The sequence below is a fragment of the Bombus flavifrons genome, chromosome 3 (assembly GCF_040668555.2).
Source record: "Bombus flavifrons isolate JBK064 chromosome 3, iyBomFlav1_principal, whole genome shotgun sequence".
Lineage (NCBI taxonomy): Eukaryota > Metazoa > Arthropoda > Insecta > Hymenoptera > Apidae > Bombus > Bombus flavifrons.
In genome coordinates this window covers 3,138,392-3,155,105 of record NC_138444.1, presented here as the reverse complement: position 1 = coordinate 3,155,105, position 16,714 = coordinate 3,138,392, and positions in this window count along the sequence as shown.

Below are 16,714 nucleotides of genomic sequence, written 5' to 3'. Positions count from 1 at the left end.
AGCTCGAAATTAATCAATTACGTACTAAAACAGCTTTTCCGCAACGTTACATCTACCTCTGCTATACGTATACTGTTCGTATGCTTCACTTCTCTCCCTTCATGCTCCAATTCGTACGTTCGTCCGTTCGTTCCGTGGATAACAGAAGTTAGCGGAATTTAATAGTCCGCTGATTCGAACAAACGACCATTGGCCGCTGTGAAAATATTTCAAAAAAAAAAAAAAGAGAGAAAGAATTTATATCTCTATACTCCGCCCATGTTGTGTACACACGATGAAAAATTGGGGCAAATTGTCCGTTTGATTTACACAATTCACTCGCGTACAGTATGTTAACTCGTAATTGGTATGGTAAGCATTTTGCTACACAGACAGTACGATGGGACGTACAGTAGTTGTGCAAAAAATAAAAGAAAATAAATTTGTTGTAATCGTGCGAAAGTAAATCGAGTTGACCTTTTTTTATAATAGTTTTTGTTCTGTTTTATTTTTAATTTTACACGATGTTCGTCAGAGAATCGAGAAAGACAAAAGAAATGTAAAAAACGGAAAGGAACGAGTTGGGATCCGCGAGTCAATGGCCGCAATCAATTTATCGCAATCTAATTACGATAACCTGGCCGCACTATTTTTAATTAGCGCCGCTTTCGCGATAGCAATCGTTACACTTTCGCTTGTATCCAAAATTCCGATCGAACCCGGTGAACAGCCAATCTAAACACCGCGAGTCTCATAGATTCTTGAGAAATCGCAACGCTTTAATGAAAATGAAAAAGAAACAGGAATTATATCAGATTTCTTGCACAATTGAACTATATCGTATTATTAGATAATACAATTTCCTGTGGTAAGTTTTCAAATATTTTTGTGCGTCGGTATATACCAAAGTTGGCCATTATGTCAATTCTTTTGAATAAATATTTATGTAAGACGATTATGTGAATAAATTCATATCAGTCAACAGTAACAGGTTGTTTCCTATGTATAGTCGAATAATAATACGCATAATTAATTGTTTATTTAATCTTGTACGAGTATATACAGATGGCAGTATAATTTTTATTATTAATTTACCAAGAAACGATAAACTTTCTAATCTGGTATTTTAAAAAAGTTAATTGTAAAAGACAATGCTACAAGAACCACACAGGCAAGCTTGAAAATATATGCCACGTTCAGTAACATGGCCATTCTCGATGTAACACAGAAATATTTATGTGTAATATACAGGGTGGTTGGTAACTGGTGGTACAAACGAAAAGAGGGTGATTCTAGGCGAAAAAAGAAGTCGAAAATATAGAATAAAAATTTTTTTTTTTTTAATTTTTCCATCGAGACAACGATCTACAGTGAGATCCGTTATAACGAGACGTGATAAAGTGAACGCGTACCGAGCGAAAATTCAAAGTCGATTTTCTCGAAAACAAAGCCTCAAACGAAACATTTTTATTCTATATTTTCGACTTCTTTTTTCGCGTAGAATCACCCCCTTTCCGCTTGTACCACCAGTTACCAACCACCCTGTATATAAATATAATATTATTCAAATAGCTAGTTATTCAGATAAACACCTACTCGATTGGATATTTATTCGTCAATAGCGAGTAAAATACCATTCCTTATCTTTATTCGTTATCTGTTATTCGAATAAAATTTTGCCCATCGCTGTTGTATACTTTCGTTGTTTTCCAACCGCTCGATTTCATTTCAAAAACGTATCAACGTATTCAAGAACGAAGCGTCAGCTGTATGCACCAGAGTGCAAAAGTTCTACTAGAGGCCAGAAGAGGTAAAAAAGAAGGAGAAAAAAGAAAGAAAGAAAAGGGAAGAAGAAAGATGACGAAGAAGAGAGAGAGAGAGAGAGAGGAAGAAAGTGTGGAAAGAGAAAGAAGGAAAGGAAATGTGTAGGCTGTATAGATCGCGGCTTCAAGCTGCACCGACACCAGAAACGTCCCACGGTTTTCGAGGTTCAGCAGGGTTAAAAGGAATTACATTATCGTGAAGCGTTTGGGCGTGGGAGACCTAAGCCCTTCTCGAGACTTCGCTTGTGATGCACCCATTGCACCCGCGACCTACCTTCTGCACTTCCTCTATAACCTGCCTCGTTTCTTAAAGCGCCACGATCCTTTACCTTTTCATCCACCCCCGAAAGAGACTACCCTTGTACACGGTGCAGAAGCGTTTCAGATAATTGTATGGAAGCTTGCACGACGTACGAGGAAGGTTAGGGTGGATTGTCATGTTCCAATCTGATCTTCGTTTTAAGAAACAAAAAAGTTGTCCGTTAGGCGGCTCGTTAAGTGGCTCACTTTATATTATAAAGTTTGTATCACTGGAACAATCATAATTATGAGTGCAGCGTGTTGAGAACTTTAGAAGAAACGTTAGCTTTACAGAAATTGATAGACATTCTTCCTAGAAATTATTGTTGACTTTATAAATAACGTTGTTGCAAGCGTATCTACTGCTACTGAAATTTTACACCAAATTATACGCCAACGAGTAATTTTTGTACGAAAAAAGCCTCTCTACACCGTAAGATCCCAAAATTATTCTAAAAGTAATTTCCAAAGTAATTTTCCAAAGTTTTATGATATTTAATTAAAATTCCACGCGCGTCTCGATATCCGTGACCATATATCGAACCAGATCCAAGATATACACAGTGCACGTGTTAACGTCAGCTTAATTAAACTGTCCACATGATTAATATTGTGCACTCGAGCTTTGATTTCGATATCATAATTAATTCATTGGAAAGATGCATTGTAAAGGACGACAAATTATATTAATACAACAGATACTGTAATTAAAATGAGCAAAGTTGAAGACAAATTATATCAATAAGGAAGATATTCGCATCTTCATCTTGCCTTTTTCGGAAAGTATTATATAAATCGAACATAATCTCCATCTTACATAGTGCGTGCCTTTCAGGTTCCGCTGTTTCGCAGCCATCAGCTTCCAGAGGGAGACAGACGAACTGGACCACTGGCAGGTAGCCGGTGTATGTGGTGCAGCAGGTGAGCAGTAGGTCAACTTTGCTCACATGTACATATATTTATACGCGTAGCCGATGCTCGATACTAGAAAGTTCTTTGTTTCGATCGAGAAACATCGTTTGTTCCTCTACACGTGAAATCGACAACAGCCTGTATTTGTACTTGCAAAAGAGTTTCGTGTACATTCTTCAAACAAGCAACAATAACATCAACGAGGCGAGACTGTGTCAAGGTCGCTCAAGGTCGTTCAAGGTGACACAAGATTTGCACTTATTTTTTAATATTCGTTAGCAATGAAAGAAATATCGCGTTAGATTCTCTTTTCGAATTATTGTTACAATTCAATGACTATTTTAAATTATTGGAATTTTTAAGCAGCAATGTGCCAATCGCGAGGAATTACTCAACGATCACCAGTAATTTGTTTCGTCTCGAAAGCTGGTCGGAACCTCGGAAAATAGCGAGGAACTCGACGCACGTTGATCAAAGAGAACTCATCGACTGGTCAAAATGATTTGAGTTTTCGGGTACAGCCGGTACAGGCACACTCACACAGAGTTAGCAGTCAGGTAGTAAGGTGGGTAGGTGGTGGGTAGGTAGGTGCATACGCGTAGCGTGGGAAGGTCCGGCAGCTGAGCGCAGAAGGGCCCCAAAAAGCGGCTGCAGCTTCTTCTTCTTGCCTGTTGCTGCCGCTGCCTTCTGCCTCGGTCCTTCCTTGCCCGTGGGACCTACCCACTTCTTCTTCTTCTTCTGGATATACGACCCCTCGGCCTGACTATTCAGATGCCCGTGAACGCGACTTTTCCGCTTTCCTCTTCTTCCATGGCTCTTAATTCCCAGCTGCGCCACCAGTGCTACTCATCGAACTGTGTACGCGAGCTGACGCGACATGATCGATTCTCTGAAAAGCGTATAACGTTCTTTTCAGGACAAAAGCTTTAGCTCTCCGTTTTTTTCTTTTTTTCACAAAAATATGTTTCGCGTGCGATATATTTTTGACATTTGAATAATTTCATTTTAATCAGAGCGTTTCGGTTAATTAATCGTGGATAGTGAGACAATTTCTTAGAATTGAAATTTCACTCTTTCAATTTCCAATCCAAGTTTTTCAAATTTAAAGATAATTTGTTGGCACAAAAATTTGGTTTCGTAGTGGAAAACGGTAATTACACGCAGAATCCAAATTTTTACGTTCGAAGAGAGCTCCGCACGGTTGAAACACCATTTCCTAATATATTCATGTCACACACAATTGCGTAAATCTTCTCTAACCTATTTTCTCCACGGTAAGAACGATATTCGAACTGTAAACTAACCGTAATTTACATACTACTCCTTCAACGTGCCACGAAACAGGACGTCGAATATCTGCCCTTTCCTTCGACAGTAGAACAGCGGCACATGGGAAGGTAGTTTCCACGGTGATTCCCAATCGCGGATGCGAGACGTCGCAACGACAAGGACAACGACTACCACGACGACATCCTGTCCCCTGAATTGAAAGGACAGCCATTCGGTGAAGGTCTCATTATTAATTGTTCGAGTTCCTGCTCAAACACAGGAGATTAAATCCGGGAGGAACTAATCCAGCACGTAGTGCCTCTTTATTCTGTCTGTCCCACGTACAGGCTCTCACACACGCGTTTCTCTACATGCTTCTTGCGTCCACAGGTCTGGTAAGATAGATCCAGCTCTTGTGTATCGTAAATACACGTACACACGTCTGTCCCCCGTGTGTCTTCGTGAGGGTAAATACACGCCAGGGCCACGCAACGTGTCTTCCTGAATGAAATTTCAACCCTTGAATCGTGTTCTCTACCTGGAATATTTTTTTATTTTGTTCTTGTTTTTTTTTTTTTTTTTTGTTTCGTTTAAAGGCTTAGGTTCATTGTAAAACACCGCGAGAATGTTAATCGAGGGTAATGAAGGGTACAATTTAAGAGTAGGTTGGATCGTGGCCTGGTTTCTTCAATTGTATTTTTCGATATTCGTTAGAAATATGACATATGTTGGTTTTGTGATATTTTTATAGAAAGCAGATGAAAAATTACAGACATGTATCTCTTATATAGATGTATATAAACAGTTTCATTCTAAACGTGTAAAATATCCAAATTAAACGCGTTATAATGCTTGATAGGTAAAACGTACTGCTATTTATGTCTATCTTCAATTATGCCCATAAAAATATGAATCTGGATAAACATCCGTAGCCTGCTGGGACCTCCTGTCCACGAAATCTCCAATTTCCGAAAATCGTTTCGTTTCAAAACAATCTCACCCCCACTCCTTCGGAAGACATCGTACGAACAAGTGACGCGTGTAAGAAGGAAAGAAACAGTGCCATTGAGAAGTGTCGTTCTGAATGAAACCATGAGAAGCCGACTAAAAGAACACGAGCATTCATAACATCCGGCGCGGCGGATCGTTCGAAACAGTAGTCGGCCATGCTAAAATGCTCGTGTCCCTGTTGTTCCGGGCTTCATGGTGGACCCACGGAAATGGCGTACGAACGTCGAAAAACCAGAATAAATCCAGTTTTAAAATACAACGGTGTTTACGTAGAGCACGAAGACGGTGGAGAGCTGCGAGTGCTTGGTCCTGAATTCGAATGCGGGACAGGAAGCGCCAGCCTCCCCCGTTCTCAGCTCGTATACGTATGTATATATTCATAGGAACGACCTTCCTCCCCACTATCCTTCGTCCTCACTGCGCGAAGTCCCTATCTTCATCTCCTTTACTCTATGGGTCTCGCTGCAGGGCCGAAAAAGGCGCGCAACAAACACAATAAAAAGTGCTTCCTTCCGTTCCGTCTGTGAATCCTGCATCTGGCTCGCCAAGCCGCCGATTTACTCTCATCTTTTCCATATTCAGCCTTTCTCCTCTTTCATTCGCTGCTTCCATGTAACTTCAATTTTGCTTGCATGCTTCGATTTTTCTCTCCTTGCTTTATCGAAGCCAACTGTGTAAAGCGTGAAACTGAATACGAGCAGCTACATAATGAAAAATGCATATACGAAAATTGTCCAATTTATATATAAAGTAACAAACTTTTGCCCATATGTTTTTAAAAAATCGCTCGAATCCTAGAAACGTACCGCTGTAATACGTTACGATGCAACAAATATGTAACGTACATGTATACATATACATTCTGAACCCTCTTGCGCAATAATTTGCCAATTAGTGATATTAATTAATTAACAAGTTATAGTTCATAGGTTACAGATCGTTTCCCACAATTTTACAATTTTACGACTATTTGTAAGATTTGCTTCCAAAACTTCGTTCGCTGTATTAATTGACTTATTGGTATTACATAAGAAAATTTGTCAATACACAGTAATAATTTGTGTCTTGTAACTTATGAAATTTCAGACATTTAGTCATTAATATACTGGTACCAGTATCGGTAATATTCAATGGTTCTAAATGATGTAAAACAACGTTCTTTTGTCCTCCGCAATAGCTTCTGGCGCGCGGAAACCTGCAGTCTGTCTGATGAATCTCTCTTGTTCCGATTGCTCCTTCTCTGCAGCTTTATCTAAGTGGATGGCTCAGCCAGCATCCGAGGAACAGGCCTACGATCTGGTCCAATCTGCGGATCGGAGTATTTTAGGTAGGCAGAACCCGCGGGGATTGATCGTCAGATGGGTGGCCGATTCCACGCCCACGAACGGCCGGGAGGCGTTTAGGGTGGAAGATAGGAAAGTTTGATATCCGGAGCCTTGATTTGCCCCAGCCGCGACGCCCTGCGAGCGCCGCTTTTATCCCGTGCGAAACCGACGACTTTACCTTTCTTTCGCCATCGACACTATATTATCGATGATATTTAGTATTGTGAAATTCCTTGGTAGTTTAGATTAAATTGAGATTAGGATGATTTAGTTTTGATTCGATCGAGGCTTTTCCCTCTTGGTGTAGAATTATTTTGAGTCTTCTAAGTACACAAGCACACATACACACACGCGCGCGGTTTCAAAGCTACTGGTATAACAAATTTTGTTTTTTAGATTTTCTAAGTTTTTAACACATTGAATAATTACAAAGGAAGCAATTTTGCTGCTCTGTTCTAGATGTATATATCTGTTACATTTATAATATTTTTAATAGGACAATTCGAAACGAAATGAAAATTATATCCTAAAGAATCTAAATACGTAAATTAGTCCAAATATGATTTATGTTTCTATTATACCCGTTCCCGGAGAAATCATTTTTTAGGATTCGGTGTAATATAACTACGTCTATCTAATAAATTCCTCCACTAGGGAAGCTCCACAGAATAAAAACGCTTCCACAAAAGAGACGGGAAAAACGAATGGAAAAATGTCATTTTCCATGCTCCATCGATATATCGTGGCTCGCTTAATTCGCATAATCGCTTGCAGCCGCTTTCCTGCCAGCCCCAGCCATTAAATAACGCGAAACATAAATATCACAGAAGGCTGCGAATGGCATCGTGAAAAAAAGAGGCTAGTTGGGCAAAGATTTCAAGAATACAGGGCCGAGAAAACAAAGAAAGAATATAGAGAAGAGAAAACTAAAGAGAGAGAGAGAGAGAGAGAGAGAATAGTACGGTGGGAATGGTCGCGGAAGAAGGGAGAGGAAGAACAAGAGGGACAGAGTGGGCGGAAGTGGCCCGTATAGGGAGGCTGCAACCACCTTGGCTTCCGCTATATTGAGAACCACCGATACAACACACAACCACCTTGTGTTTTTCATCTTTCTCCCATGGTTCCCTCACACGTGTTGCCGTACAAGATCGAGAGGAGAGCGTGTATTCCAAGTCGCTTCTGCGAACACAGGCCTAAAATAAGTGGTCCTCTCGTCCACTGTGATTCGTTTCCTTCCTTGTTTTCTTTCCCGCATACGCCTCGACTCGCCATTCCTCTTTCGCCCGATGCTTCCCTTCGTTTCTTCCGCCTTCTGCCACTTCCTCTTTTACTTTTCGTGTCGCGTTTTCAGTTCACTTCTAGTTTTTCTTTTTTTTTGCGATACTTGTTGCAATTAGTCTGATACAGTTAATGTTTGGATTTGATAACACATTGACTGCAAGGAATTTGCTATACGTTACAGGCAAAATTTTTACAGTCGATATGTAGTTTGCTATGGAAGAACCTCTTTCTTTTTTTCTTTGAAGACGTAAGAACGAAAGATTCGTATCCTTCATACTTTCTCATATTTCTTTTGTATTATTTTCTTGATCTTTTGTATTTCTTCTTCTTATTCTTCCTATTTATCGAACGCTAAAGGTTAATCACACGTTGAATTTGAATTCAATAAATTAAGAGAAGAATAACCAGGTTCTCGATTCTCTATTCTACTTTGCTCTCTGTTCGCAACATCTGTCTTCTCATTGCACGTTCTTCGACTTCTGTTTCTTCCTTTCTCGTGGAACATCTTGCAGTTATTCAAAGCAGCATTGTGACTTCATCTTCTTCAAACTCGCAACTTTTCTTTCCTACGTGAACAAATTTTCAAGAAAAGTACCGTTACTTGAACTAAGGAGAAGGGATTAAATTTCGTATCGTTTTTTTCTCGAAACAGTAGATTCGTATTATCTAGAGATTGCAAAATTCAAATTTCAACAGAATTGGAGTAGGGAAAAATTTTCTCGAAAATTATTTCTCCGACCCACCCAAGTGGTTTGCCGTGAGGTGAAATTAATTAAGGGGTGAGCAGAGTTAATTAAAATTCGGGCTGACGAACGGTCAGAGGGTGTATAACAGCAAGGGTCAGTCTGCAGCTGACAAGATAATCGTCGTAAACTACGTCAGTTGGTCAATTTCGCTAAATGGATGAATGCACCCTAATGAAGCGAGAAGACAGATCGCTTCCTCGTCTTATTTATCTTCGTTGCTTAAATATCACCGCTCCATCAGTTTCACGCTAGAAAATTCTTCCTCCGTCTTTGACCTGCGACATCAATTAATTTTTTTTATTCTAAAAGCAAAGCGGACTTCCTACTGTCTCTGATAATATCTGCTTGCAGTAAGTTACACAATTGTTAGCATAAACCAATTAAAAAAAAAAAAATAGCGATCCAAGTATATAACCACGTAAACTTAAGTGCATAAACATCCACAGTCTACAATTATAAAATCCATATATACGCAAGATTTTTTATTTTGTTTTTTTTTATTTAACAATTACCTATTCTATATAGCTGTTAAAAAAGATGTTGGGTTTTGTAATTATCGGGATTCTTTATTGTATTTTGTTATGCTCAAAATCAACTTCAACCATAATGACAGCATCAGGTGTATTAAAACACACAAAGTATAGGCGTTAATGATACGTCGAATTCACGATGATCGTCGATTCAGGGATTATGATTCATCACTAATTAGCGATTCAACGAGTGCTACTCGTGATTTAACCACCACCATTCGGCATAAATTAATCGCCTGGCGATTTTGATTTGACAACGATCAATAAGGCGGCGATTACGATCTCTGGTTAATTGGTAATTTATCGAACATTTTTTAATGGTAATTAGCGATTCATAGTTACCAATTAGCCAATCGATTAGTTGGATATGAAAAGTCACACGGTAGGAATACGAGAAACAAGTCATACCTTGTAGGTACTTACAATGGAAGATGGAAGAGGTAAAAGGGCCATTTACCTCGAAACCACGGTACTTTGGGAAAGTCGATGGTGGTCATACCTAATGACACTCGTGACAGCGTACACGACGTCCAACGACACGTACTGCATCTTTACCGATAAAGTACCTTAAGCTTTTTTCGCTTCCACTTTGCATACTAACATCGAGGATATATATAAAAGTCTAAACTGTTCGATGTGGGATGTTGAGAATTAGGATATATGTAATTTACAAATAATTATTTTAACAAGAAAATTAGCCTAATAGAAATATTCTTATTACGTCCGAAGGTTTGTTCCGACTATTATTGAAGAATATCTGTTTCTATTAATAATTCGTAGCTTGTAAAATTCTACTAATAATATGAATTTAATTGTGCATTGTTTTGACCATCGTAGACCTTCGTAAGCTAAAGTTCCAAGGAACAAAGACATTGCAAAAACTTTCGTTACTGCCATCATCGAAACGTTCAAAGTTCGATGTTCCAAGAACTCCGATAAATCTGTCGAAATATTGACACAACGTAGCACCATCCCTCCACAAAGTTGGAGAAATCCCAAGAATGCAGAAATATTAAAAAATCGATCGTCTCTTAGTTCTCCGAAACATTAAAAATCTCAAGAATTCCACTAACTGCATTCGCAGAGAAGTCTAAACGGAGATCTTGGAAACCAGCAACGCCCATTTCGCGATTTCATATTAATTCGTCGTATCGTGGTTACCAGGTGATTCGCCGGAGGAGCCACAGGAACGATAAATCACGGCTGGTCGACGTGGTTGCGTTTCTCGAGCGGCTTACGCGTACGTACGCGGTGCCATTAGCGCGATGAATTCGCGTCACGTAGGAGCCGCGTGTGGGAAAACGTGGAACAATACGCGCGCTTACGGCTATGACGAACCCGTATGCATTGTTATGGTAAAAACGGCGTGGCTGCCTTGTCGCTTTAATCACCGGCAGCTCACCGACGCGCGATCGACGTGGTACGCGCGCCGCCCCAACCTTTCTCTCTCGGTTCCGTGATTTTTGAAATTATTCCGACGATACACCTGCCCCTCCATATCAGCTCCCCCTTCTTCCCCTGCTCGCCTTTTTTTGTTCTTCATATTCTTCTTCGATGCGCCGCTATGCCAATCGTTCGGTTCGATGATTCGATCGATTCGAGTGTTGGAATTTGGGTTAAGAAGATTTTGAAAATGGAATTAAGTAGGAGTTCTAGAAAATTTGAATCGTTGCTTAAATTGTATAGATATTTCTAGTTTGAAATAGAAATGACGAAGCAATGCAATGATTCCGTATACGAGAAGAAGAAAATTGAGAAACACGAACATAGCTTACCGAATCTTGTTTCTTGACCGAATAAAAGGAAGCATTGTGACACAGGCAGTGACCGCTTCACGGCTGGTCCTCTGCAGGAATAATGGTGGAATAATGGTGGAGCTGTTCGTTCAAAAATCCACGTGTTACAGCGATTCGTGATGGCTATTTTTCTACCGTCGTCGTGACTTCCGTGGCGTACACACCGATGTAGGTAGGTAAATGGAAATCACCGCAGCGTTTTGTTCACCGTGCGACCAAATTCACCGGTTCCCCCAAAAAATGTCCAACCTGTGTTTCGTGGCTCTTCTGGAATGTGACTGCGTTGTCGAGTATCTCTCGAATACATTTCGAATTCGGTATTTTTCGAATAAAAGTCTCGAACGATCGCGACATGAAAGAGATTCGAGGAGAATTCTTGAAAGATTCGAACGAACGATAAAATGTTACCAATGGTAGAAGTGCTATTTTAAGATTTAACTTTTAACTTTTATCTTTTCATGCCCTTTATAACATTAAAAATATCGTTTGTTATCATTCGTAAACATTGAACAATATTAATATATCGAAGGTATTAAGATATTATTTGTCTTAACGATTATAACGAAGCTGCAATGAAGAAAATAAAAGTTAGGAGAAAGAAATTCAGAAAGAAAAAGGAGATATACGAGTGAAATAACTCGAGACAAGACAGGGTGCATGCAAGGATACTGCTTCCAGCTGTACCGCAAAATTCTTCTGGACGTTTTTTTCTTCTAGAGGGCCATGCACATTCTCCGGAGTTGCTGGAGAGAATCCACATCTTCCAGGCATCTTTTCAACCCGTTACACGTCGGATCGCCTCCCTTCTGTGCGGTCACTCTATAGAGGGCTATTAATTTCCAATGATCTTCTGGGGTAACCAGCTGCTTTTCGAGTAAAAAGAAAGAGAAGAGAAAGAAGAGGAGAATAAAAAATATCCTCTCGAAGGTCGAGTATCGATGCTCCTTCGTATCCCTACTCCTCCCTTTGTCGTTCATCATGAGGTACGGTTTCGTTTTAAGTACAGAACCAGCAGACTCCTTCGGTTTCTTCCATCCGTCTCTGTGCAAACTCTCTCTCTGTTTCTTTCCATCAATGCCATACCTCTGTCTCGTTTTTCTCAGTTGCCTCATTCTAACGAAAAGAAAAGCGAGCAGAACAGATGCTGCTCTTCTTCGGTACGAACCAATTCTTCCACGACCGTTTCCCCCGCAGGTAACGCGCAGTCAGATGCAAATCGCCGTTTTTCCTGCGCTGGCTTCTCTCAAGTGGCCACGGGCATTGTTATTTTCTTTTTCCTTCTCCTCCCTTCTCCCCATTTCTTTCTTTTTCTTTTTTTTAATTATCGTTAGTGTATTATAATAATAATTTTGTAAGTTTCGTGCAGTTTAGAGTTTCACGAGTGGACGATACTGTATACTTTCAAAGAGGGAAGCTACAAAAGTGTAGAAACTATCTTTTGTTTTGGTAGGTAACGGTTTCGAAGGTTCTTTACGTTACTGATTGCAAGTTGGATGGGTATGAGAGCTGGATTCACCGTGGTCTCTTCTTTTACCGTGATAATTGGACACCGTATGGCGTCTGGTGAAACGATGATGGTGAAATTAGAGGTTCCCTCTGCAGCGCTGAAAAGTGGTTAAAAATTAAATCTGTCTGGTACGAACTTATCTATATTTAGTATATTTTAAAGGGGTAATTTTGCGTTAAAGAATACTGAAACAGTGGTCAATTTACGCGAAGCATCATGGGATAATAATGGTAATTTGTTTGCTGCCCGGCATAATAACGACGAAGTTAATAACAATCGCGTAACAGTTGAATCACTGTTTGAAAAGGTAGGTAAGAATCAATGTAAGTGTTAAATAAACAGATTAGTGAAGATTTATCATTCTTTAGATGAGACGTCATTTGAAATTATCTTTACTACTTAATAATTAACGAAATTTTCTGTTAAATCTCTCTTAAAAAAATACGTATGCAAATTCATGCTTTTACGAGTTCAACTAAAGAAATGGTGTCTAGACAGATAGTCGCATTGTGTATTACGAATACTTGTACATTTCCATATTTTCGCATACTTTGTACGTTCTGAGTATTTTTGCAAATATAAATATGCCATAAGTGCCTAAACAACGGCAGTTTAATCGTCACCAATTAATTACCCAACCTAACCCCAACAATCAAAACCACCGGGTCAATAGAACCATTGGACAGACCGAAGCCAGGACGAAGGTGCGTGTGTTTAACGCGCAAGTTATTTGTTTAGGAAGCTGGCCCGACCCTGAGCAAGAAATCAGGCCGCGTGCGTAAGCAGGAAGAGCCGCGAGACGAAGGAAGGAAGCAAGGTAAGGAAGAAAGGAAGGAAAGGAATGGAGCGGAAGGAAGAAGGAAAGAAAGAAGGTCCGCTGGAACTCGCGACGGGAGAAACAGCAGCTGCAACACCCGATACGTATCGTGTTGGGTCCGGGGCGTGGTGGGGAATATGCCCGGCAGGGTCACTCGGGAGAGATTATTATCATTTGTATCGGTCGGTTCGTGCGTCTCCGTGGATGGTCGGGAGTGTTCGGGCGCGTGGCACGCGTGCCGTATCCCTACCACTCGGCCAACTCAGGAGAACAGGCCCAACCCGACTGTTCCTCGGTCCCCGGCCGTCTGTATACTCTACTAGGGTGTCTTGGATATTACGCTTGACCCCGCGACGCCAGTGATCGTAAAACTGGGACATTGTGGGCTCGAAATGAATGCGGAACGCCGTCGCTCCGGACATGCTCCATTTTATATCCGCTACCAGTGAATGTCATCATTATCACGCTATTCCTCGCTATCGCTAATAACGCATGGAAACGATTATTGTTAGGTGTAATTGGATTAATTACGGACTACTACCGCTGTGTATGTAAATACAAATTTGTAATAAGATTAACTAAGGGCATTTAGAATTGTGGAGTGAAGGAAAATTTTATAATGGAAATTATTCGCGGATTAAGTAACGGGATTTTTGTATCGATAATTATAAAATGATTCTGGGAAGACTATCCAGAGCTAGGAAACACTGAGTAGCGAGTAATAGCGTTTGTTGGGAGTGGATTGACAGGCGGGGCAGCAGCTGTAAGGAGAATTTAATTCGGACATCGTGACTAAACTGGCCTGACGAAGCTTTCTAATGTAGTCGAAGAACGCGAGACTGCCTCTGCCCGCCAGGGCTTCTGAAAGTGGCTCCTCTTAAAGTAGCAATCGACCCTCGATAAATCTCCGCCAATCGGCTGGAAACGTCACACTGGCATTAAGGCGATTCTACGGAGGATTACGCGTCATTACATGAATCACGCTGATCCACCGAAACACCTAATAAACGAATCCAACCACTCCTCCTAAGTACGGTCGCGTATTTCGTGTCACGAAACGTTTCTAGTTTCGTATACATGATTTCATCGTCCGTGATAATTGACATGGATGAGAATAATCCAGGGGGAGTCGCTTCGCGGAAATGGAAATGGAAATCGAACGACCCTTTTAAACTGATACAATCATCGCTCGAACATACAGATATAGAAAGAGAAAATGTTGAATGTGACGAAAAGATTCGTTAAAGCTGAAATAATGACTGATAAAGCGTCACTCGAGTATTCGAATTTAATTTTTCTTTTAAAGATGAAACATAGAAAAGGTAGCAACAAATGTATAAAATAAAAGGTTCGTGAAAACTGAAGTGACGACAAGGACCATGAAATGCGAAGAATCAAGATAGCGAAGCAAACAGAGGGAAGGATTAAGAGGAGTGCTTGCGAGGTAAACAAACCACTTGGGAACCACTTTCTGGTCTGTGAGAAATTCAAAGAGCCCTGCAAACAGAAAACCACCCCAACATCACCCCCTTGTGTCATAAAACGCTGTTGTCACACCGACTGGAACTTGAAATCTCGTTGGATCTACCTGTTTCATTGTAAAGCCTCCCTAACAAAGACCACTATTATATAATAAACGAGGAAATTGCACGTATATAACATTGCATACAAATAAAAATTCTTTATCAATTTTTTAAAGACAAGATTATGATTTTCAGAATGCAGGATATTTATCGTCTTTCACGTTTTCACTCTTCCAGTTCGAAAATATCTTCCTCCGTATATAACCCTCGCACAATTCTAATTACGCAAATACGAATGTATATGAGTGCTGATAAGTAGAAACGCTTGAACGTCGGCCAAAGCATCGAAGATAAGAATTATTTAGGATAACACGAGACCCGCATTTCCGTGTTCGGGACAGAAATAAGTTGGAATTAAGCTACCCGTTTCTCCCTTGGTCGATTTATGTAACAGGGGCCAACGATCGAATAAGGAGACAATCGAGCAGCGTTAAATTAACATAATCGGCGTGTCTACGATCATTAGTGTGTGTCGCTTAAGAGATCGATTAATTTGTGCTTCACCTGCTCGCAACCAATGTGGGGGCGAATGTCGCCACTCACTGGCGAAGCACGCGATGAAATTTAAACCTGAGCATACCGAGCTCGCACACATAAGTGCGTTAATTAATCGAAATATCGTCGTGCGTCCACCATATTGCACATTCTTCCATTTTTTTTTCGCCAAGTTGTTCGTTCTCGAAAAAGGAACATTGGGCCGTGTGCACGCAAGTGAAACGCGATCTTCGTTCTGGACGAAATGCGTTTAAAACTTGCATGATTCCATCAAACAACAACACGCGCTTATGGCGAAAATTTATAAAACCTAGGGTTCAGATTCGAAGATAAGGGAAATATTTATACAAATATGGATTGACAAGATCGTTACTGGCGTGACAACAAAGAATTTTTCACACGATCAACGTTGTTAGAATGGCGTCAGTGAAGTACAAAAAGTTAAAATACTTAACGGTCGGATCTAAATCAATTTGAAAGCATAATTTCTTTTTTTCGAATGTACAAACAATATGTCGAGAATTTTCTTCCACTCGTATTCAGACCTATTTGTAACATACTTATTTCTATCTCTAGCGCTTCTTCAACCCCTTCGATGATTTAGAATGATTCCTCGCCCCTTCTTTCTCATCCGCTCCTTTTTACCTTCATTTCCACGCGGCAGATGCTGCAATCAAACAGAAATTAAGTTCTCCAAAGGAGAACCGGAATAAACAAGCAGATGGACGACAATGAAACAGAAAGGTGGAAAAAAGAAGTAAGGAAGCTTGGAGTGGGGTAGAATTAAGGAAATCACCGGTTACTTGCGTCGGTTAGGTATAACCCATCGGATCGATCGATCGATCTGCAGGATTAACGAACCGATAAAGTGTTAGGACTGCGTAAATGGCTGGTCTCGGTGAAGAACCGTAGAGAATGACCGCAAACTACCAATCATAGCGTGCAAGATCCCGAACACACGCTTACCTCTAATGGTACACACATGTGCCTATTACTAGACCACGTCGTGTAGTATACCTTAAGCGTCAGCAGTTCATTGAGTCCGGCCTAAGTACGCATACCAGTGCAACGGGCGCATGTGCCGATGCGTCACGGTCTTTCTCTTTCTTTCTCTATCTTTCGGCCTTTGCCCGTTCCCTTTCCTGTACGTGCATACATGAAACGGTCTTCTATATGGCAGCACGTATGAATGAAAGAGCGGCGAACGAAGAAAGGAACGAAGGGAGTCGCGTGACGGATTCACGTGTTCCGCGCCTATCGACCGAACCGCCACGTTAAGACCTGTGGGTCGCAGGAATTCGACGCGTGTTTTTCAGGTGACAATTGCGTGAGAGAATTGG